The sequence below is a fragment of the Nyctereutes procyonoides genome, unplaced genomic scaffold (assembly GCF_905146905.1).
Source record: "Nyctereutes procyonoides isolate TBG_1078 unplaced genomic scaffold, NYPRO_anot_genome, whole genome shotgun sequence".
NCBI lineage: Eukaryota > Metazoa > Chordata > Mammalia > Carnivora > Canidae > Nyctereutes > Nyctereutes procyonoides.
The window spans coordinates 42,162,821-42,189,002 of record NW_026575030.1 but is presented as its reverse complement, the minus strand read 5'-3'; the positions used below and the strand labels follow the sequence as shown (position 1 = coordinate 42,189,002).

The window sequence follows — 26,182 nt, the reverse complement described above, 5'->3', positions numbered from 1 at the left end:
GGGAAACAGGCATTCAGATCCAGGAAATAGAGAGATCCCCCCCTAAAATCAATAAAAACCGTTCAACACCTCGACATCTAATAGTGAAGCTTGCAAATTCCAAAGATAAAGAGAAGATCCTTAAAGCAGCAAGAGACAAGAAGTCCCTGACTTTCATGGGGAGGAATATTAGGGTAACAGCAGACCTCTCCACAGAGACCTGGCAGGCCAGAAAGGGCTGGCAGGATATATTCAGGGTCCTAAATGAGAAGAACATGCAACCAAGAATACTTTATCCAGCAAGGCTCTCATTCAAAATGGAAGGAGAGATAAAGAGCTTCCAAGACAGGCAGGAACTGAAAGAATATGTGACCTCCAAACCAGCTCTGCAAGAAATTTTAAGGGGGACTCTTAAAACTCCCCTTTAAGAAGAAGTTCAAGTAACTCTGAACGTGAATGGGCTTAATGACCCCATCAAAAGGCGCAGAGTTTCAGACTGGATAAAAAAACAGGACACATCTATTTGCTGTCTACAAGAGACTCATTTTAGACAGAAGGACACCTACAACCTGAGAATAAAAGGTTGGAGAACCATTTACCATTCAAATGGTTCTCAAAATATACCCTAAAAACTACAGAACACTTCTGAAAGAAATTGAGGAAGACACAAAGAGATGGAAAAATATTCCATGCTCATGGATTGGCAGAATTAATATTGTGAAAATGTCAATGTTACCCAGGGCAATTTACACGTATAATGCAATCCCTATCAAAATACCATGGACTTTCTTCAGAGACTTAGAACAAATTATTTTAAGATTTGTGTGGAATCAGAAAAGACCCCAAACAGCCAGGGGAATTTTAAAAAAAGAAAACCATATCTGGGGGCATCACAATGCCAGATTTCAGGTTGTACTACAAAGCTGTGTTCATCAAGACAGTGTGGTACTGGCACAAAAACAGACATATAGATCAATGGAACAGAACAGAGAACCCAGAAGTGGACCCTGAACTTTATGCTCAACTAATATACGATAAAGGAGGAAAGACGATCCACTGGAAGAAAGACAGTCTCTTCAATAAATGGTGCTGGGAAAATTGGACATCCACATGCAGAAGAATGAAACTGGACCACTCTCTTGCACCATACACAAAGATAAACTCAAAATAGATGAAAGATCTAAATGTGAGACAAGATTCCATCAAAATCCCAGAGAAGAACTCAGGCAACACCCTTTTTGAACTTGGCCATAGTAACCGGAGAAGGACAAACAGTGTATGTTCTCATTCATTTGGGGAATATGAATAATAGCGAAAGGGAATATAAGGGAAGGGAGAAGAAATGTGTGAGAAATATCAGAAAGGGAGACAGAACATAAAGACTTCTAACTCTGGGAAATGAACTAGGGGTGGTGGAGGGGGAGGAGGGTGGGGGGTGGGGGTGAATGGGTGACGGGCACTGAGGGGTACACTTGACGGGATGAGCACTGGGTGTTATTCTGTATGTTGGTAAATTGAACACCAATAAAAATTAATTTAAAAAAAAATTGCTCATCCTAACAATCTCAAAATGGTCTGGTACCAAAATACAGTCGTTCAGATTATTCAATTTTCCCAAAGGACCAATACTCTTCTTTTTTTCCTGCTCTCAATAACTCTAATTTCAACATACATTAAATTCCACTAACCAAGTAGAAATCAACTTTATCAAAGTGCTACTTTATAGGACAAAGCAGAAAATGCACAATTTCCACCAGCACTGTAAGAAATCCTCCACATATAAGATTCCATATTTCCATTTGTGAAAACATCGTCCCAGAAATACCTTGATAAAAATGAAAATTTGCCCATATTATAAAAAACTGTCAAGCACCAACAAAACTTTCTTAAATAAATCTAGCTTTTACTCATTTATTTTTGCAGTCTCACAAATAAAAACAAGAGATATAGCTAGAACAAATGGTTTCATTCGCCATCACTGTTTAGACGTTTGAAATCTTCAAGAATTGTAGTTTGTTCAGTTAATAAATACCCAGTGCTGATGATATACAGCTGCTTATCTTGAGATTTCATGCATCAAAAGCCTTCCATAAGCTAGAAGAAAATGGCTAAACCATCATGACAGTTTGATCAGTGGCCTCAGAACAAGGCGGAGTAGGTCATGAGACTTACAAGGCTCTAGGAAGGGCCACTTGCTAAGTGACCCCATATTAAGTCTTCTCTTTTTAACATATCCCAGAAGAAACAGAGGGGTTCTGGCATCAGCCTAGCCTTTCACTGTGTTTGACCTCAGTCACCTGTCCTTTCTGAGGCTCTTTTCTCCTCCGTAGAATGAATTGGAGAATCCCTAATCCATATTTAATCTCATATTCAAGGATAGCTCTAATACTTCATCCAGACAGAATCATTATCTTCCTATTCAAATGCAGGAAAATAAATTAGAAAATGAATCTGTTTATAGAAACACTATCTTAATAATTTCCAGATAATATTTTTTACATAACTACCAAAATTTACCTCAAATATGAAAAATACTTTATAGACATGAGGAAAGAATGTATGTGACTGTCATTAACATTTTTTCAACAGCTTTTGTGAGTTATATAGAATCACACACCATAAAATTCACCTACTGTAGGTGAGTTTTTAAAATTCAGTAATTTTTGGCAAACTTTTTGAGTTTACTAAATCTACCACAATCCAGTTTGAGAACATTTCCATCACTCTAAAATATTCCCCTGTATCCATTTGTAGTCAACAGGCATACCCTTAGCTCCCACCTCAGCTCCAGGCAGCCATTGGTCTGCTTTCTGCTTCTCTGGTAATTTGATATAAATGGATTTATACAGCATGTGGTCTTTGTGTCTGGCTTCTTTCATGTGATATGATGTTTATGAGATTTATCCATCCATCCATGGCATATCATTTATTCATTCCTTTTGATTGCTTGATGGCATTTCATTTTGTGTATCACGTTTCGTTTATCTATTTCCTAAGCTGAGGAATAGTTGGATTGTTTCCACTTTGGGGTTATTATGAATAATACTGCGATTATCAATAATCCTACAGTATTTGTGTGTGTGGACATATGTTTTCATTTTTCTTGTATAAATACCTAGGTGTAAAATGGCTGGGTGGTACGGTAACTATGTTTAAAATTTTAATATAAAAATGGAAAATAAATTTCAGCAGTTTGTGAATTTTCAAGATTATAACTATTACTCTTGCTTGAGGACAACATGAAGTTGTAAACATCCAGAAAATGAGGTATATTGCTTTATCACTACATATGTCATATAATAAAATCAATAACTTTAAGCTGAGATTTCTATCCTTAGTCATTAATGAAACAACACCACTTACCTTGTTACAATAACTATTCAAGATATAGCAACTCCATTTATCTCAAATGCATTTTGCTTTTTGCAAAATAGTAAGATGGTCAATTGACATTCTTAGCAATGACTATGATACAGGATAAAATGAGTTGTCTTCTCAGTCCCTAGTCATTTCCATTTAAAAATTTTTTTAACCCTATACCAAGTTGCAAATATTTGTTCACCAGAAAACCAGTTCTGGGGAAATTGACTTTATTATTATTTACACCTAAAATCAAAGTGAAATTAGATATAAACTCTGGCCTTGTGAACCAAGTGACAGCTATTTCTCTACGAAACCAGAAGAACCCGGCAAACTATAGTGACTTGGATGTATCATTTTTTTATATTTGTCATTGTTTCTTTTTCAGTAAATTCAAATTCAAACAGAATTAAAACATTTTGAATTTCTAAAATGTTTTCCAGTACTATTAAAATATGTCTCATTGTTAACCTTTCTGTTAGTTTGTGATTCATGTAGCATTTTCTAGGTGAGAAAAAGACAACATGGCTTGAAAATTCCAGTCTGACATTATTAAAATATCCCAGTCTGCATGGTAGATGTTACTCAAGTTTAAGTCTAGGCACTTAAAATAGAGTTTTATAATATTTATAAAATGTTAATAAAATCTAACCGAGTGAACTATTTGGGGATAAAATCTTCTTGACTTAAAATTATAGAAATAAAAAGAAAAGTCTTCCTCATAACTCTTTTTTATGTGACTTTCTTTTTTCTTTTCTTGTATTTAGAACTTCAGAGCTGTAATGAATTACTCCCACTCCATTCCAAATTCTAAATTGGAAGATGAAGAAATGAGATTGTCCTTTGAGTATTCCAAGTACTATGCACAGGAGATTATTCTCTAGACACTGAAAATGGGAATATGTCAATTCCCACTGGTCACACTATTCCCTAGTGTGGGACAAATACATTTGGTTGTAAGAGAGGTAGAGGGAGAGAGGCCAGGAAACAGAATCAAAGACCAAAGTAAGTCGAAGTTGAGATAGTCAACTTTAGGTAGCAGCAGCTCTGAAGCTGAGAAAAAAGAGAAAAGTACCTGACAAGGCAGCTTATTTGTACCAGAAACAGACAAAAGGGATACTAGAATAAAAATCCAGCGTGGCAGTACAAAGATGCCTAGCCCTTCCAGAGGTCCACAACTCCTATGAACCAAGGAAGTGACAAATATAAAAAGGGTGGATACGAATTAGTCAGCCAAAGTATCTGTGTACATCTGGAGTGAGGACAGAAAAACAGTAATTGATGCATTTAGAGGCACTAAAGAAGGTCAGTGCTGCTGGGGTGTAATGGGGCAAGGGGGGCATAGTGATGCTTCGAAGGACAGAAGGGGTCCCGATAGGCCACATTAAAATATCTATCATTGTTTTAAAAGCAAACCTAAAATATTTTCCTCCAGTAAGTTACACACACACACACACACACACACACACACACACACACACACAGTTTCTGAGAAATGAATAAGGCAAAAATGTAAATCTTGGACGGTTCTAAAATATATCCACATGGTAGAAATCTCGTTTCACATGCACTTAGCAACTAGCAACTCAAGTAAAATGCTCAGAACAAAATTTGTTTTGAGTAGGAAAAAATATGCTGTTTTTAAAAAAAAGAAATGGAAGGTATTTCACAAATACATTACAGCTTAAATGGAGTGCAATTAATACAGGTGCCTCCCGCAAACATCAGGTGTGTTATTAAAATCAATTGTTATTGCGACCAACTCAGCCAGATTTATTTGTGAGACAAGGATATAAAAGCTTACTTCTCTTAAATAAGCAAACAAAAAAGGCAATTGTTATGAATTCTATTCTTTAGCCAAAAGCTAAATGAAAACAAAGCAAGTGGCTCTAATCGACTCTATTGGCAGGAACATCTTGAGAAGTATGCCGCTTACACTTACTGTAGTTCTGTTTCCCAAATTATTCCTTTATTGCACTTCCTCCCAGGCTGCTAGCACATTTACTATTCCGCTGCCTGGCATGTTTTCACCTCCTTCTCACCTACCCCAATAATAATCCCTGCATGGACTTGTTAACATTAAAATTATACAAATAACACACATTTGTTTTAGTTAACAAAACTAAAAGTTGCAAAAAGAGTTGCAAAAAGAGATAAAACTTGTTTTAAAAATTACCTGTTATCTAATACACAGTGCCAACTTCTGTAAAGATTTTTAATATCTCTTCCCAGATATTTTTCCTGGGTATGATAAGAATGCCGGTTTACAAAGATAGAGTTAGATCTTAAGTGCTGTTTTGTAACCTGAACTTTCCTTGACAGGAATATACTTCTGTAATATTCATTTTTACTGACTGCACTGTCTTTTAATTATTCAAATGAATCTTCCTCTGATAATAAACATGCCATTTCACCTCCATGAGTGAGTAGAGTTTATCATTTCAATAATTCTACATTTGACTTTATTTTGGCAAAACCTGGTATTCATTTTAGAGCTGAGGACTTGATGTAATAAGTTTGTATAATTAGTTTGAGCCTGGTTTTTTTAAAATCACATTTGGGACCTGTCATATTTAATCCACTGACAATTGGATAAACTCATTGTATTGTTGATGAGATTATTGCTAACATTTTTGGGCTGTGAGGGTTATGATATTTCTATGTCTTTGAGATTCTTTGCCTATTCCTATAAGGAGTGGTATTTTAGGGAGAGAAGACTCCATAGTAGGAAGACATGGGGTTTGGAGCCAGAAAACATTGTGTTCAGGTTTAATCCAAGTTAAATCCAAAATTGCCTATTTAAATAGTTAACTTAATGGCTGAATGCTACATTCTTCTCTATAAAGTAGGATTAATCCTACATAACCATCCACTCAGAGTTGCTGTTAAGATTAAGTGAAATTCTTTGTACCACTGTACAACTCAGTGACAGTTGTTACTGATGTGACCTTATTCAGGGGTCCTTTCAATTTGGCTGTACTTTGGATTTTTAAAGTTCTTTGCATTTCCACCAAATATTCATTCTGTAAATATAGACATAACTTACATATGATTGTAAACCATATGAGGACTCAGTCCCTGGCACAGAGAGTATTTAATAAATATTTTTTGAATGAACAAATACATACTTTTCTCAAATGAGTAATATTGTGCTTGATAGGAATCAATGCCAATACACAAATGAGGCTCCTCAAAGAAAATGTATTATATTAGAGGATATAAACTAGTAAGAGTTATTACTCAATACAGTCAATAAATTCTACATAGAGGAATAAGCCTCAAGCTGAGGTAATTCAGAGGAATGCTGGCTAATTACAAAGGGATGGGTCAGGAATGGCATCATAGAACAAGTGACATCTGAACTGGGTCTTGAATGTCAAGAAGGACTTGTCCAGAAAACAGAAGGAAGAGAATTTCAGACTGAGAAAAAAGTAAAGAGATGTGTTTGTGTGCTGATGTCTGTGATAATCAATTCCACGAGGCATTGTGTAGGTCATGTGCTACCAAAACCTCCTGTTCAAAAGTCTTTCCATCCACCCTCCAATTTAAAATTAATATAAGATCATAAACCTTTGACACCATTTCATATCATTTCCACATGGATATCTTTCTTCTGAGTGGGGAGTTATTTTTAAGGGTTCCAAACATCAAAAACTATACTTACTTAATTTCTTTCATGTCCCTCCCATTCCACGCACCTACTACTAGTCATTCAGGGTAATGTAATACCCAGTTTCATGAAGCTGGGAACCATTTCAATGGTTCCAAAGATTCTAGAAGTGTCTGAGACAAATCTGGTACAGATTGGAGAATTCCAGGTTTAAGACACTTAAGTTTCCATTCTTCATAATTTTTCTGTAACATTTAACACCACTGACCACCTCAATGCATGTGCTTTCACATTTGCATCTCCTCGTTCGCACACCCAGCCACCCAACACCCACTTTGGTTTCACCCTGTGACATAGTGGCATCCTGGATCTGATTTTTCTAAGACATTTCTCCATCTCTCTCCTTTACTTTTCTTATTTTTCTAGTCCTTATAACTTGGCAATCCATTAAGATTTAACCTTTTGGTCCTTCAGAGAACTCCTTTACACCCAAGTGTCTTCCGTATTAACAGCCACTAACTACCATGTAATTTAGCTTATTCTGAAATCTTCAATACTCAGCTCTAGTCCTCCAGACTTCCTGAATTACTAATAATGTCATTGATGACACCAAAATCCAACCATCACAATCTTCAAAAACCAATTCACTTCTCTGCCTTTCCTACTCCCTTTCTTCTGCCATAGTCTCAGGCACCTGCATCACCTTTTGTTCCACTCTTCAAATATAGTTCTCCTAAACCCACACATATGATGGCCTCACCATTGTATTCATAGAGTTAGCCTAAAGACACCACGAATCTTACCCATTTTTGTGATTGCCAAATTCATCACCTCTCCAATCTATTCTTCCTAATATTTCCAGGTTAATAATCATACAATCCTGCTCTGTTATGCTACCCCACTCCCCTTCTACTGCTAGCACCAAAATGGTAGATGATTCCTGAATGCTCACAGAATAAAAGTTTTCCCCATCATAAATGGGAAAGAGAGGCATCCCTGGGTGGCTCAGCGGTTCAGCACCTGCCTTTGGCCCAGGGCGTGATCCTGGGGTCCTGGGATTGAGTCCTACATCAGGCTCCTGGCATGGAGCCTGCTTCTCCTGTGTCTCCAACTGTGTCTCTGACTGCTTGTGTCTCTGTCTCTGTCTCTCTCTATCATGAATAAATAAAATAAAATCTTTAAAAAAATAAATGGGAAAGATGTGCCTAGGATGTTAACAAAGTAACATCCTACGCACAAGCCAAATGACGTGCATGCAAAGATGAGTAAGACATTTCACACCTTGCACTTCAAAAATGAGGAATTCTCAGTAACGAGGGATACTGATCTCCAAGTCTCTAAGTGCTAACTCTAAAACATGATAAAAGCTATGCCTAGAGTGTTACATATGCAAAGCGAAAAAAAAAAAAACTTTTCTGAGGCCTGGAGGAAGACACTTAGGAGCATATCTTGGAGGAAGTAATATTATTTTTGCCCTTGAGGAGATTACCAGATAGTTGGAGAGACCATTGTTATACTAAGCAATGTTTGCCACATACTGAATTTACAGGAAGTAGAGATTACCCTCTAGGGAAAGGTACATGAGGAAGGTGAGGATTCAACTGAGCCTCAAAAATAAGAGCCAAATGAAAAGCAGAATTTGGAAGAACCTTTCAGGCAGAAAATGATAGAAACAGAAACCCATGTTAAACTACAAACTCTGTGTATAGTTACAAAAAGCAAACAGGCCAGTTTGGTTGAAAGAGAAGGATATGTTCATAGTTACTTGGAATCTTAGAGTTGGAAAATGCTTAAAAGTAACTGTGTCAGTTCCCCCTCCCTCTCTCTCCCTCTCTCTCTCTCTCTCTGACACTACACAGATACAGCAAAGCCAGACTGTAGATTAGCTCTTAATATGAACCGAGAATCATTCTCGCTCCTAAACACTAGTTTGTGTAATAAAGGCCCAGGGTCAGTGATCCAAGGCACTGCATTTCTGGTTTTCATCAGAATATTTTCCTCTCCAACACAGTATTAAGATGTGCAGGGAATATTTGCCTTTTAGAAATGGTGCAGTGGTCATTTCAAAGACTTATTGTTATTTTCTATTGTGACATATTTAACCAAACTTTGGAACCAGCAATACAAACAGGAAGCATTAACTTCAGGCCAAAAAGGCAACAACTTGGATTTTTTGGCAAAATTATAAAAAGGCTGAAAAGAGCTGGGAATCATGAAATGTTGGAATTACCCTTTGGATAGAATTTCACTGGTTAGCTGTTAGTCACAGAATCACTTCTAATCAATTTAAGGATCATTTTCACTTACATGCTCTTCCTAAATTCCCTCCATTACATTTATTTTTAGAATGGCCATTGCTTAGGAGCCTCTCTTCATTTCTTTTTCCCTTCCTCTGTCACTCACTGTTATAAATATGAATTATGCAATGAAATAAATGAAGTAGCAATAAACTGACCATGGTAAGGAATTACGGATACTTTTCAATTGAAGTTTTAGCCTCTCCCTTCAAAAACACATCGTATGAGACAACACAAAATCCACAGTTCCACAGGCTTCTACATTACACTTAGTCTTAGTAAATAATCTACATTGGATCATCTTAGCATGAAAGTTTTAATCTGTTAAGGGGGCAAAAAAAATATTAGTTTATCTTCATGAGTGCTCAAGGCACAATGAATGCTCTTCTTCTTTTGGGACCCAATGAAAGTACCAGACAAATTGCCATAAAAACTCGAGACACAACAGCACACATGGAAATCCCTATCAGCAGCTCTCAGTGTTATCAGAAAGAGCACATTTCCACCAAGCCCAGGGTAAAGTAAAATGTGTTTGTCATTCCTTCCAATTTTTTTTAAACTTTGGTTTTATTTTTTACAGAATTCTCACCTTGTCTGGCAAGTGACTGGGCAGGGAAAGCAGGACATGTCACCCTTATAAACTCAGTAAAGGTTCTCCATAAGCACACAGAGCAATCAACACATGTGTCATTGGGGAGAGAGTGGTGGTGGTTTTGATGTGGAGAATCCCTAATGCATATTTCTAGCTCAAAGAACTTGCTGTCTGCCCAGGAAAACAAGATTCAGCCCAAGAAAGAAACAAAGTTCTAGCCCTGAAAATGTCCAAGCAGTATACTCATTGTATGTCAGAGTGGTCACAATGGCATCATCCGAGCAGGGTGGGGCACAGGACTGGCCCTAGAGACATCATCCTTGAAGATGACGAGTGGACACTTTAAAAAAATGAAGTAAACTTTACTATCATGAATGACTGTGCTAATCCCGTTCTCCTCTGCAGCATGTTCACTGTGTGACCTCACCTGCACCGTTCCTATAAATAATATTAGAAGATTTCCACTACATTTATCAACTTATTGGGAGCTATATTTGGTCAGATGCTTGATCTGTTATTTCTCTTCTTCATATAATTTTAAATTAGACTTTTTACTGTTTGAATCCTCAATCATTTGTCAATATTTTCCTTTTCACAGATGTCCTCTAATTAATATTATACAATAATAATTGATAATATTGACAATATTTCACACACGGAACCTTTTTGCATCTGTTGACATATCTATAGGGGTGGTAGATTTTTTAACATCATTATATAAACTCACTCATTCATTTATTTATTTAAAAAATATATTAAACATCCAGAATATGCCAAGCTCTCTTCTATGAGCTGAGAATATGGCCATGAACAAAACAAACAAAAAAAAAAAAACAGTTAGGTTTTCACTGAGCTTACATTCTAGTGAGAAGAGATAGACAAATCATAAAGAAGATATATGGTATATCAGATGATGGGGCAAATACAACTGCTGTTTCTTGGTGATCCAATTCCCTTCCTATTCTGGGCACATGAAAAAAGTGTGTGTTTCCAGCTCATAGAAATTAGTCATAATCATGTAATTAATTCTCAGAGGAGGTTGTGGGTAACAGGGACATATGCCACTTTCAGGCCAACATATTAAACTGTTGGTGCAATATCTTCTAAGTCTATTCTCCCACTACCACACAGAAGCAAATAACCAGATGGAGCCTGGGTCCTCAAGAACTACAGAGAGCAGAGAGCCCTGGCCATAATCAGTAGATATGTACTTGACCAAGAGGTATGTTTTTGTCATTTTAAAACCCTTCATATTTGGAATACGTTTGTTGGTGAAGCAAAATCTAGCCTACCCTGACTAATACAGATGATGATGCATGCTGTGGAAGATAATAAAGCAGGGAAGCACTTTGGAGGTTTCGGGGTGGGAAAGGGGTACAATCTTAGGTAGAGGACAGAGATTTTCAGTTAGGATAAAGACCTGAAGAAAAGGAGGTGGGAAGTTGTTCAGATACCTGGGGAAAAGACTATTACTAGTTTAAGGAACTCTAAGTGTAAAGGCTCAGATAAAGGGACATTTGTGGCTATTGTGGCTGTAGAAAGATGAACAGACAGGAAGCAGCAAAAGGTGAAGCCAGAGGTAAGTGAGGCTCTTTGAGGGAGAATTTGGATGTTTACTCTGAGACAGCAAGTATTGGAGATTTTGAGTAGAGGAATGACAAGACTTGATTTCTTTTTTAAAAGGATGACTCAGTGTTTTGTTGAGAATATTCTAGGAGGTGAAAGGAAGATCAGTTAGGACACTAGAGCAACAATTCAAATGGACATGATAGTAGCTTAAATCAGGATGAGAGAGAATGTGAGAGAGAAAAATAGAGACCTGAAAATTCTTCATAAATTTTGAAAGTAGAGTTGAAAATGCTTGCTGATTAACCAAATGTGAGATTTTTAAGAAAAAAAAGAAAAGGAGTTACAAATGTCTCCAGTTTTGTTTTTGACCTAAATGAAAAGATGGAGTTGTCTTTGGCAGAGTCCTAAAGAAAGACTTTAGGAGAAGCAAGTTTGAGGCAGAAGGCACTCAGCAACTTCATTTTGGATAGGCTAAAACTGAGGTGTCTATCAGAAAGTCAAGCAGATTTACTGAGTTGTGACTTAAATAAATAGGTCTGAAGTTGAGGGCTGTGGTCAGGGCTGGAGGTATAAATTTTCAGCTTGTTAGTGTATAGATGGTATTTAAAGACATTAGACTATGAGATCACCAAAGGAAGGAGAAGAGATAGAAGAGAAAAGTTAAGTTATCCAAGGACTCACTCCTGGGACACTCCAATTTAGGAGATTGGTGAAATGAGGAGGAACCAGCCAAGGAGACTGAGGAGCAGCCAGTGAGAAAAGAGGAAAACCAGACACAAGAGGAAACTAACCCCAAAAAGTGTTAAGTTACTTGCCAAGGGAGAATCAACCCTTCACTGTGATCTTGGGCTCCACTGTTCACTGCTCAGCTCATAGCGCATGGAGACTGTGCTAGAACTCAGTGTAACTGCATATTATTTTATTTTTTTTGTGGAATATCTTGCAAAGAAAAAAAAAGTCCAAATGGGGAAACATGTGATTGGTGCATAAACAATAAATTGCCTAAGAAATGAAGCAGAGGGATCCCTGGGTGACGCAGCGGTTTAGCGCCTGCCTTTGGCCCGGGGCGCGATCCTGGAGACCCGGGATCAAATCCCACATCGGGCTCCCGGTGCATGGAGCCTGCTTCTCCCTCTGCCTCTCTCTCTCTCTCTCTCTCTCTCTCTCTCTCTCTGTGACTATCATAAATAAATAAAAATTAAAAAAAGAAAGAAAGAAATGAAACAGAAAACAAAGAAGAGATTATATGAGTGGGAAAGACAAAGCAACCGTTGGAATAAGCATTTCCTTTGCAGCCTCACTCCATTAGAGAGAATGTAATTTGAGGATAAACTTCACCAGAGGGATAAGCAATACAGTGTTTTTATCCAGGATAATTCTGCTATATGACCAATATCCCCTAAAGTACTATATTGGAAAACTAATGAAAGGAGTATGATACCTATTGTTTTAAAAACAAAAATATAGTATAAAAGTGTTACAAAATTTCTCTAACACATTGAACAGTTTTTAAAGATTTATTTTTAGAGAGAGAGAGTGCTAGCAGGGGAAGGGGCAGAGGGAAAGAATCTCAAGCAGACTCTCCATTGAGTGGGGAGCCTGATGCAGAGTTTGATCTCATGACACTGAGCTCATGACCTGAGCCAAAACCAAGGGCCACTCAACTGACAGAGCCACCCAGTTACTGCAAAGCAATTTTTTTTAGAGAGAGGGAGAAAGAAGGAGGGAGGGAGGAGAAGGATAGGGAGAGAGAGACTCTTAAGCAGGCTCGATGCCCTGCTTGTACCAGGCTTGATTTCACAACCCTGAGATTATGACCTAAGCTAAAATCAAGAGTGGGACACTTAACTGACTGAGCTACTCAGGTGCCCCTAACATACTTAACTTCTGATTTCCACTTACGATGTAGCAAAGTAGAAAAAACTTCATTCCTACCCTATAATAACCAAAAAAGAACCCCACACCATCTTCAAATTTGCAGGTTTTCTTAAACTAATCAAAACTTTGAAGTTGCAGGAAAATCTGAAATCTAAGAAAAATAAGCACATCCAAAGAGAGATGCCACTGGATTGCATTGAAACTAGTAAGAAGAATTTGATTGAAAACAATTTTAATTTGTATTTATTTTTTTTATTTGAGGAAAGTGGAGCAGAGAGAGGGGGAGAGAGAGAATCTCAAACAGACTCCCCACTGAATGGAGAGCCTGGTACAGGGCTTAATCTCATGACCCCGAGATCATGACTTAAGCTGAAATCAAAAGTCAGAAGTTTGACTGACTGACCCACCCAGGTGCCCTTGATTAAAAATTTTAATGAATTCCTAAAGAAAGAATTGAACAGAAGAAATTTTTGAAGAGAGAACTGGTGAAATTTTTTTATAAATCAATGATAGATACCAATCCACAATTCCAAGAAGCTCAGAAACTACCAAATAGAATAAATACAAACAACAACAATAGCTAGACATATCATTTTCAAATTGCTGAGAACAAAAGAGAAAAAATAGAAAACAACCCGGGGGGGGGGGGGCAGGGAAGACACTTACAAGTAAAAGAGCAAAGATATAGCAAATGGTAAAGGAAATTTGTAGATGTAATTAAGGTAGTGGATCTTAAAGTAGGGACCTTGTCATGTATTATCTGGGTGGGCTCAGTCTAATCACATGACTCGTTAAAAGCAGAGAACTTTCTCTTGCTGGAAGCAGGACTTATGAGACAAAGAAAAGTCCGTTGGATTCAAAGCATGCAAAGGACTCAACCCACAATTGCTGGCTTTGAAGATGATGGAAGGAGGCCACAGGACAAGGAATATGAGTGGCTTCTAGATGCTAATGACCCTCAACCAACAACCAGCAAGGACACAGGAGTCTCAGACCTACAACTACATGGAACTCAATTCTACCAAAAACTTGAATAAGCCTGAAGTGGATTCTTTCTCAGAACCTACAGGTAACAGCCCACATTAGCCAAAGCCTTTATGTCACACCCATCTGAACTTTGACATACAGATCTTTAAAATAATAATTTTGTGTCATTTTAAACTGCTGTGTTTGTGGTTTAACTTCTTATGGCAGCGATAGAAAATAAATACAGTGCCTTCTATCACTCCACTCAAAAGCAGTCTTCATTAACAGCAAGCAAAGATCAACAAAAGTAGCCCTAACTGCTAATTATTCAATACAATAAGGAAGCAAAGAAATAATCATGAAGGCCCAGTTTCAAACACTGAAAGGCTCTACCCAGTGAAATATACTTTATGCCAGCTGACCATCATCACACTTGAATTTCCAATTTTGAATCACAGAGTCAGTCTTAGAAATAGAAGATACTTGTGTTACTAACAAAGAAGAGACAAAGAAGGCGTGATCCCTCCCAGGGCTCAGCTATAAATCACACATATTATGAAGTGATAGTTTACTATAGAATGGGTGAGGTTGGCAGGAGCAAGCACTATTTCAAGGGATGCAGAGGAGAAGGGAAATGTAGCCTGAGAGGAATGTTTGGATGCAACAGTAGGCCTAGATACCAGAGTGAGTATAAAATTGATATATGGGAAAAAACTTGGCCTAATTCACAATTAGTGGTATGGCAAGATCCAAATATTATTGCCCCATTACAATGCAAAAGGTCAAACTCTACTTTTGCAAAATTTAAGGTGTTTACAAACTCAGAGCTTTTTATTCACAATATTCTCAAATCAGCCTTAAAATTACCACCAATGAATCTATTCTACCTCTAGAATTACTAATTCAAGAATACCAGAATCTAACCACAACTTTTTTTCCTTATTTTTTTCTTTTAGTACTTTATTTCTAGGATCCAGTGAATTTTAAATTAGATATTGCAGATATCAAAGTTTCTCTTTGCTTATTAAGCTACTTCCACTACAGCCTTTCTTAGATATCATTGGAAAAGTGTCTTGATGGGCTCTATTCTGCTTGTCCCTATGCACTTTCTCCTGCTTATACTCTCTTGCTCTCTCTCAAATAAATGAATCTTTAAAAAAAAAACTACAGCAAATTATAGTTTCCTATTCCCTATGTAAGGAGCTCAGCACTTATTCTAACAATAAGTAACAATCTTGTCAAACTGAAAAATCAATAGCTCTTCTTGCATACATAAGAGAGGGGAAGACACAAGACAAACAGCTGTCCTCAAGATTGGAGAGACAGACAAGTGAAAACAGAAAATCAGGCTTACCTGAACAGAGTCTCATGATCAGTAACTGCTGCAGTAACCAAAGTTATAATTGACATATTGCTGAAGGCTCAGTGTAGACAACTCAGAGAGTTAAACAGTCCAGCACCCCCCACCACCAAAAATTTTATGAGATTTACCTCTAGAAGTTCAACCAGGTTCTAACACAAAACATCAGAGCAAAATACCCCCATCCTTCAGGGGGAAAGGAACCATTTTGAAATAAATCAGAGCATTCTGTTCTTAATAAGGCCTGCCCACAGGGGAAACTAATTACCTAGAGCATAACAAGTTAGAGGTATTATCAGACTCTAACAAGCCTGTAGAAGGAAAATACCCAACCCCAGCCTACACTAGTGATCCTGTCCCTCATAAGGGGAGAGAAAAATACTCAGAACCACCTTTGGAGCTCACAGTCTAGAGCCATAGGCTCACTACAAGGTTATAGTCCTAATCATGAGACTATAAAATGCTTCTCCTCCCTCCACACCTCACCACTACATTACTACAGGCCTATTTACAGCAGTTTCTTTCATCTAATGTTTCATATTCTATAAAGAAAAAGTTATATAGAATAGTAAAACAAAAACAAGACAGAAGAGACAGACAAGCCTCAGACCTAGACAAGAGAGAGATGTTGAAATTATCAGAATGGAAATTTAAAACAACTATAATTCATATGCCAAGGGATCTAATGCATAAAGCAGACAGCTGCAAGAACAGATGGGCAATATAGAGAGTTGGAAATCCTGAGGGAGAAACAGAGAAATGCCAGTGATAAAAAATATTAACAGATTTTTAAAATGATAACATAAATGAAGAATAATTCTGACTAATTAGTGGGCTTATTAATAGATTGGCCATAGCTGAAGAAAGAATCTCTGAGCTAGAGAATGTACTAATAGAAACCTCCAAAACTGAAAAACAGAGATTAAAGACCGAAAAAATAAACAGAACAGAATATCCAAGGATGATGGAACAATTACAAAAGGTATAACATAAACATAATGGGAAGAAAGTGAAAAGGGAACAGAAGAAATATTTGAAACAATAATGACTTAGAATTTCCTCAAATTAATGTCAGATAGCAAACTACAGATTCAGAAACCTCAGAGAACATCATGCGGGATAACTGTCAACAAGCAAACAAACCTACATTTAAGTATATCATTACAAATTATAGAAAATGAAAGATAAAGATAACCCTGAGGGGGGAAAAAACACAAAGGATAAAACAACTTACCTATAAAAGAAAAAAGAGAAGAATCACATCTGACATCCTAGAAACCATGCCACCAAGAAGAGAGCAGATAAAATATTTAAAGCATTGAGAGAGAGGGAAAAAAGACAACCCACCAACCTAGAATTCTCTAGTCTGCAAAATTATTCTTCAAAAATGAAGGTGAAATAAATACTTTCTCGAACAAATTACGTAAGGCAAAAGCTGATAGAATGGCAAGGAGAAACAGGTAAATCCAATATCATAGTTGGAGACTTCAACATCCCTTTACCAGAAATGAACAGATCCAGCAGGCAGAAAATCCATGAGAACAGTAGTCGAACAGCTCCGTGAATCAACTGGATATAATTGACATATATAATCTAGTCCAAACACATTATTCTCAAGCTCGCATTGAACATTCAACAAGATGGACCACATTCTAGATTATAAAGACATATTAACAAATTTAAAAGAATAGAAATATACAATGTCTCTCAGACCACAGTGGAATTGAACTTGAAATCAATAACAGAAAGATTATTTGATAAACAACATATAAGTCAAAGAAGAAATCTCATAAGAAATTGAAAACTATTTTTAACTATATTTATTATTTAAATGGAAATGAAAACACAATTTACCAAAACTTGTGGTATGCAGCAAACGTGGCGCTTACAGAAAACTTTATGGCATTGACTGCATATATTAGAAGAGAAGAAAGATCTAAAATCAATACTCTAAATTTTCACTTTAGTAAAAGAGAAAAAAGAGAATATTAAATCTAAAGTAAAAAGAAGAAAAATAATAAGAATTATAGCAGGAATCAATGAAATTGAGAAGAGGAAATCAATAGTGAAAATCAATAAAACTAAAACCTGGTTTTTGGAAAGATCAATAAAATTGATAAACTGGTAGCCAGGTTAATTAGGAAAAAAGAGAATGGATACATAAATAATATCAGAAATGAAAGAGGGGACATCACTACAGATCATATGAATATTAAAATGATAATCAAGTAATGCTGAATATCTTTATGCCCACAAATTTCATAACATACATGAATTGGACCAATTCTCTGAAAGATACAATTTGTCAGAAATCATACAGAAAGAAGTAATCTGAATAATCCTATATCTATGAAAGGCATTAAATCAGTAATTAATAACCTTTCAAAACAGAAAGCACCAGGCCCAAATGGGCTCACTAGTGAATTTACCAAACATTTAAGGGAGAAATCATCCCAATTCTCTACAAACTCTTTTGGAGAAGAGAAGCAGAGGAAATATTTTCTGACTCACTCTATGAGGCCAGTTCAACCTAACCAAAACAAGGCATAAAAGACAAGAAAGTTTCAGACCATTATCTTTCATGAACATAGATGCAAAAATCCTAAAAAATTATTGGCAAATAAAATCTAACAATGTATAAAAAAAATCATACACCATGACACAGTGGGATTTATCCCAACTGTGCAAGGCTAGCTCAATATTTGAAAATCAATTAATATAATTCATCACTCAACAGACTGAAAAAGAAAAATCATGATTATATCAATAGATACAGAAAAAGCATTTGACAAAATCCAATACCCATTCATGATAAAAAAAAAACCCTCAATAAAACTAGAGTGCGGTGAGCTTCCTCAATTTTATAAAGACTATCTACCAAAAAACCTAGAGCTCACATCATAATTAATGGTGAGAAATTTGAATCTTTTCCATTAAGACCAGGTAAAAGGCAAGAATGTCTCCCTTACCACTCCTTTTCAATATGATACTGGAAGTTCTAGCTAATGCAATGAAAAAAAAAAAAAAAGGAAATAAAAGGTGTACAGATTGGCGGGGGGGGGGGGGCAGGCGCGATAAAGCTGTCTTTGTTCACAGAGGATATGAATCCAAAAGAATGAGCAAATAAACTCCTAGAACTAATAAGCAATTATAGCAAGGTTGGTGGATACAAGTTTAATACACAAAAATCAATAAGTTTCTTATATACCAGCAATGAACAAACGATAATTTGAAGTTAAAAACACAAAGCCATTTATATCAGCACCCCACAAAAATGAAATACTTGGGTGTAAATTTTACAAAATACATATCAGATGTATTTGAGGAAAATTACACAATTCTGATGAGCAAAATCAAAGAACTAAATAAATGGAGAGATAGTCTACACTCACGCACACGAATAATCAGTATTGTCAAGATGTTAGTTCTTAACATGATTTATAGATTCAATGCAATTCTAATCAAAATCCCAGAAAGTTATTTTGTGGATGTGAACAAATTGGCTGTAAAGATATATGGAAAAGCTAATGACCCAGGGTAGTCAACAAAAGATTGAACAAAAAGAACAAGGTTGGACAACTGATGCTACCTGACTTTAAGACTTACAGGAAAGCTACAGTAATCAATACAGTGTGGTATTGGCAAACGAGTAAACAAATAGACCAACCTAACAGAATAGGGGATCCAGAAATAGATCCACATACATAATGTCAACTTATCTTTGGCAAAGAAGCAAAAGCAATACAATAGAGCAAGGATGGTCTTTTCAGCAAATGTAGATATTACACTCTTAAAAAAAAAACTCAAAATGAATCACAGACCTAAATGTAAAATGCCAAACTATAAAACTCCTAGAAGGTAACATAGGAGATAACCTAGATGACCTTGGGTAAGCTATGGCTTTTTAGATACAACACCAAAGGCACAATCCACCAAAACAATTGATAAGCTTCACTTTATTAAAATAAGAACCTCCGCTCAGTGCAAGACAATGTCAAAGGAGTGAAATGACAAGTCACAGACTAGAAGAAAATATTTGCAACCCAATAAGAAGATATACAGATGGTAAATAAGCATATGAAAGATGCTATGCATCATAAGTTATCAGGAAAATGCAAATTAAAACAACAATGAGATATTATCACACACCTATCAGCATGGCGAACATCCAGAGCGCTGACACCAAATACTGGCAAGAATGTGAGACAACAGGAACTCTCGTACAATGCTGGTGGGGATGCACAGTGGTAGTAGAGCCACCTTTGAAGACAGTGTGGTAGTTTCTTAACAAACTAATCATACTCATCATTTGATCCAGCTCCTTGGCATTTACCCAAAGGAGTCGAAAACTTCTATCCATACAATACATATGTGGATGTTTATAGCAGCTTCATTTGTAATTGTCAGGTTGGAAGTGACTAAGATGTGCTTAAGTAAGTGAATGAATAAATTATGGTTTATTGAGACAATGGAATAATAGTGCTAATAATAAATGAACTACAAAGCATTGAAAAGGTAGGGATAAACTTTAAATGCATATTCCTAAGTGAAGGAAGCCAGTCCAGAAAGGTTACAGAGAAAGTAAAAAGTTCAACAGTCGCCAAAGTTTGGGTAGCTGGAGGGATCACTAGGTAGAGCACAGGGGATTTGTGCGGGAGTGAAAATGCTCTTTATGATCCTGTAATGATGGACACATGTCACTATACACTCGCCTGAACCCATCATGTGTAAATACAAAGAGCGAACTGTAATGTAAACTATGGAACTGGGGGCTTATGATGCTGTCAATGCAGTTCATCAACTGTGACAAGTGCACCACTTGGATGGGGGATGTTGATAAAACATGTAGATACAGGGAATATATGGGAATCTCTGTACTTCCCTCTCAGTTTTGCTGTGAACTACTTTTTTTTTTTTTAAGTCTTATAAATAGACAATGGCAACAAAACATTGCCCTCAGCTGAGCTCTTACTCTCAGTTCCTGCTCCCTCCTCTCTCCTTCATGGCCAAACTTCTCAACTTTGTCTTTACTTCCTCTATTTCCCTCACTATTCAGCCCAATATGATGTAGCTTCTGTGTCAATTACACAGATGAAAATGCTCCCCACAAGGTCAGCAGCAACTGCATTTTCTAGATCACTAGATTCTGTAGACACTTACTTTGCACCCTACTTGACCTTTTGGCATCATCAGATACTACTAATCACCCCCCAAACATTCTCCTGCTTCTCTGCTCCCTTGTGTGTCTATAATCCTCCACCTGGCCATTAAATATCAGAGGACCTTGAAGATCATTCTTAAGACTTTTCATGGTGATTTTGTTTAATTCTATGACTTCAGCTGTCACTTACACACTGATGTCTCCTGACTTACAACTCTAGTCCAGACCTTGTCACTGAATTCCAGTTCTATATGAAACTCCCTACTCAGTACTGTTCGCCAAGAAGTCACAAAGGCACCTCAGACTCAGCCTAAGACTGAACTCAGATTCTTTAGCCCTATAACTGACCCTTTTTTGGTATTTCTTCTCCCAAGGAATGACCATCACCTTTTAGTGATGCTGATCAGGTGTTGTTTAAATACACTAACTCATTTAACCCTCAATGCAACTCTATGATGTGGCTACTATATTATCTCCATCTCAACAACGAGAAAGAGTAATAAAGAGTCATTTTAGATCATACCATTAGTTAGTAAGTGACAGACTTGAGATTTGAAGATAGGCAGAGTGAGGATACACATTCTCAAATTTCATTTTTTGTGTTTGCTATAGGTATATCCTAGAAAACTAGGAGTCCTTTTTGATGCTTTCCTTTCTCTCCAAATATCTGTTTATCAAACCTGTATATTTTCACCTTTTCACAAAATCATTCTTTTTTATTCAATCTTAAATTACCACATCTATCCAAACTATTACCAGCTCCTACTTCAGTTTAAAATAAACTCCACACTCCAAACAGAGATGCCTTCTTAGAACATAATTCTGCTTATATCATTTGTGCATAGAACACTTCAAAGTTTCCAACTCTTGAGGTGATGACCAACAGTTGTCATGTAGTTGACCCCCCCAATGCATGATTTAGCCTGCATTGTCAAAGTTGTAGTAGTGTAAGTGAAGTGATTAGAGATAATCTGAGAGTGAAGGCTTTTAACTGGTCATTTGCAGTTTCTTTCCCCCACCTACCTCCTCTTCCACACATAGCCAGCCCTTTTCAGTATGAAAATAAAGCCAAACCTCAGATGTCTGAACTAGCAGAATTATGAGTGTAAGGTAAATGTCCATAATGGTCCATGATAAACAGATCAACTCTAGAATTTGTAAGGGTTTAAAAAAAACACTAAATATTACTCAGGTATGGCAAAATTATTTTAGCAGAGCTAGTTCTGTTCTTGACTAGCAGTGTAATCACAGTGAAACCAAAGAACCCTAGGTTTTTAACACTCATTTCAAGTCCTTGAAGTCTTGTACCTCAAGGCCTAAGAGTATTCAGAAACCTTAATGGGTATTGTGACAGGATTCTGGGCAGTTCAAACCATTAAATGCCCTAATTTCTTTAAATAGCAGGGTTCATGAAACAATTTTAGCAAATATCTTTCAAAATAACCAATTATTTCTGGACCAGAGTACATTCTAGGAGAGTTGCAATAGTAATGACATGGAAACATAGAAAGACTTTACTCTAAATGAAATAAAGCAAAAGAGCAGAGAAAGTGTTCCATTTACCACCAGAACAATGAATGATAAGGCCGTTCTTTGAATTTAAAATTGAGTTTCTACATTATTCGTTTAAAAGGGAAGGGGGATCTATTGAGTAATTTCTGTGTGCCAAGCATTATTCTAGGCGCTCTTCTGAATGGACTCATGAGGTGTTAGTGATGGAAGAGCCTTAGGTACCTAACAGGTGAAACCAGCAGAAGCCTAGATCAGTGACATGACTGCCCAAACGCCACAGGTAGGAAACAAAGTCCCTGTCCTCACTGTGCTCAATTTTGTATTCAAAATTATCTTTACAAATGGTAAGTGCTACCATCATTGCCGAGATGTCTGAAATGCATGAATGCATGCATCTGTCATGTCTCTAGGTAAAGGGAGGACTTCACCCAAGGCCAAAAATGGGCCAAAAAAAAGAAAAGTCCATGAACTAAGTCTAGTTTTGTGACTAGCTTAGTATTCCTTCTAATTTAATCCTAAAAGAGCTACATCAAAAAAGCAGGATCAACTTTATAAGCCTGAGAATGCTTCTGTTCTCCAACATTAAGTGGTCACATTGGACTCACAACACTAATTTTTTCCATCATGCACAGCTGTTATCACAAATGGAGAACCATGACTTCATGTGTGGACTATGAGTACAGGCAAGAGATCTGCTATCAATAAGCCCAGTATCTCAAACTTCTTCATCTAGAAAACCAGGCAAGACTTTTATCCAACAGCATAGCTTTGCCAACTTCTCTCTGGTGAAATGAAGCAAATAAGGCGACATTATCTCTTAATTTCATGCTCTAAAGGGCAAACTATGGCCCATGGACCAAATCCAGTTTGCCACCTGTTTTTGTGAAAACAGCAGAATTGAGTATGAGAAATACTATATGGCCCACAAAGCTGAAAGTGTTTACTAGCTGGCCTTTCCCTGAAAAGTGTGCCGATTCCAGCTCTAAAGTGAAATAATTCAATAACAAAAACAATGTAGGCAGATTCTTCATTATCAAAAAGTTGCATTACAGATGAAAGGTTGGTAATTTGTTAATACAGTTTCTTAGTTAAATGTATGAAACTACAATACAGATTAAACTATAGGAATTTCATGAATGGAAAAGCTCAAATAAAAGCCCCTGAACCCATCACATGTAGAATAGAGTGGTCTGAGAATGCTGTTCTCCTCTCAAGACATAAACTATTACTTTGGTCATCAGGTTTGATGCCTTTTATTCATAATTACTTTCCTATAAAACCATATGCTATGCCTTTGTCCCGTACCCCTACCCCTACCATGAAGAGCACAAGGCTTTACACTAAGGAACTCAAATGTTGTTGTATGTGCAGTGAATTTTACAGCTCTAGAATTTATAAGGCTTTTTTTCCCCTAAATAATACTATTACTCAGATATGGGAAAGTTACTTTAGCAGACATAGTTCTGTTCTTGACTAGCAGTGTTATCATAGTTAAACTTAGCAATCATCTTCCTACACCCCAATTTTCTCATCTCTGAAAGGAAAGGCTTGAACCATATACCTTCTGGGGTTTTGGGCTCCAAACTCTATGACCAGTAACGGGTAAACTCCATTTGATTCCTATCAATTTTAAGAGATGGGGTAAATTATTGTTGTATTGGAATTTTATTAAATCAAATATTATTTGAAATTAATACTGCCTCAAACACGTTGGGCCTCTTAACCTCTTGGAGCACCAACATGACAAAGGACAATTTATCCTGTGAATATGCAATAAAAATAATCAATTCTAATTTTATGGTGATGTACCCAAGTCTCTATGCGATTTTCTTTCTTTTTTTTTTAAAGGTTTATTTATTTATTTTATGATAGAGAGAGAGAGAGAGAGAGAGAGGCACAGGAGGAAGGAGAAGCAGGCTCCATGCCAGGAGCCCAACACGGGACTCGATCCAGGGACTCCAGGATTGCGCCCTGGGCCAAAGGCAGGCGCCAAACCGCTGAGCCACCCAGGGATCCCTCTATGCAATTTTCTGATTTCAATCACTGCAAAAACAGTTCAGTGAGGTAGAATGATCACAACTAGCTTGACATTTAAATTATATTTATAGGCAGGAACAACAAATGTTGGAGAGGATGCGGAGAAAAGGGAACCCTCTTACACTGTTGGTGGGAATGTGAACTGGTGCAGCCACTCTGGAAAACTGTGTGGAGGTTCCTCAAAGAGTTAAAAATAGACCTGCCCTATGACCCAGCAATTGCACTGTTAGGGATTTACCCCAAAGATTCAGATGCAATGAAACGCCGGGACACCTGCACCCCGATGTTTCTAGCAGCCATGTCCACAATAGCCAAACTGTGGAAGGAGCCTCGGTGTCCATCGAAAGATGAATGGATAAAGAAGCTGTGGTCTATGTATACAATGGAATATTCCTCAGCCATTAGAAACGACAAATACCCACCATTTGCTTCAACGTGGATGGAACTGGAGGGTATTATGCTGAGTGAAGTAAGTCAATCGGAGAAGGACAATGTATGTGTATGTTCTCATTCATTTGGGGAATATAAATAATAGTGAAAGGGAATAAAGGGGAAAGGAAAAAAAAGAAGTGGGAAATATCAGAAAGGGAGACAGAACATGAGAGACTCCTAACTCTGGGAAACGAACTAGGGGTGGTAGAAAGGGAGGTGGGCGGGGGGGGGTGACTGGGTGACGGGCACTGAGGGGGGCACTTGACGGGATGAGCACTGGGTGTTATTCTGTATGTTGGCAAATTGAACACCAATAAAAAATAAATTTATTTAAAAAAATAAAAATATAAATTATATTTATATTAGTCTTGGAATATAAATGTCTCAAAGAACATTTAATAAGGTAAAATTTTAATCTGAAATCAGCCAATAGTTTTCAGTGTAGCCTAGGATTCATAAATGCGTACATTCACACATAGGAGAAAAAAACTGTAGTTATCTAGGTTAGTAGCCATATAATTTCTTTTTTTGAAATCTACTAAAATGAATGAGTTTGGAAAGGGGCTAAATATCAGATGATCGGGGCTAGTATCAAAATGGCTATGTTGTAGTGGAGGATATGGGCAAAGAATGCCAAGAGTGAGCTCAGGGAGTTCTACTAGGACAGTCTGGCCCTATGTGACCCAGATTCTTCATATGATAGAAGATATTTCCAGCCTATTATTCTATTTGTATAATATATAGTTTTGAGTCACAGAATCCCATTAAAAAAATAAACAAATCCTGAATGATCCATTTCAGGATCTTAAATCTGCTACTCTAAAAGAAATATAGATTATCCTTTGTGAATTTTTCTCTAGGACAAGGGCTTCATGCAAATTATTCCCTTTGGGATTTGCTGAGCTTTTTAAAACTCGTAGGAGGAATAATCTATTCATTCTCAGTTCACCAGCAGAGTCACTCGTGCCTCATGTTACGCAGATCCAGTGTTTGACACGAAGGGTGGGGAGAGACAGACATAGCCTTAGTGATGCAAACCATGAAGCAAGAAAGTGACAGACCAGAGTGAGGGCCAAACCACCCACACATTCAGCCACAACAAGCCACAAAGGCAATTCCCAATCTTACTTATAGAGTGCACCACCCTGAATTTTAGAGATAGAAAGGAGTTTTGAGATTGTAGAACATATTCTTCTGAGATAAACGAGGCCAAGTGAGATTAGGTGACTAATGTAGGGCTCAAGTGGCACTGCCAGAACGAGACCACTCCTGACTACTAATCAGCCCCATGTCACACTCCCCATGCTGCCCCCATGCAGAGAGAACAAGAGCCGAGTACCAAAGAGACAGGTACACTCAACAAGCATGGCCAGCAGCAGGTCCTTGACTCTGGCTTTTATTCTGAACTTAAAAAATTCTCCAACAATCT

At 37.1% G+C, this 26,182-nt stretch overlaps 1 protein-coding gene across 23 annotated transcripts in view; it reads right to left on the bottom strand.

The window, feature by feature from the left end:
• ABI3BP (ABI family member 3 binding protein) overlaps positions 1-26,182 on the bottom strand; it is a 234,624-nt gene that overhangs the window by 184,670 nt on the left and 23,772 nt on the right. The window lies entirely within an intron of this gene.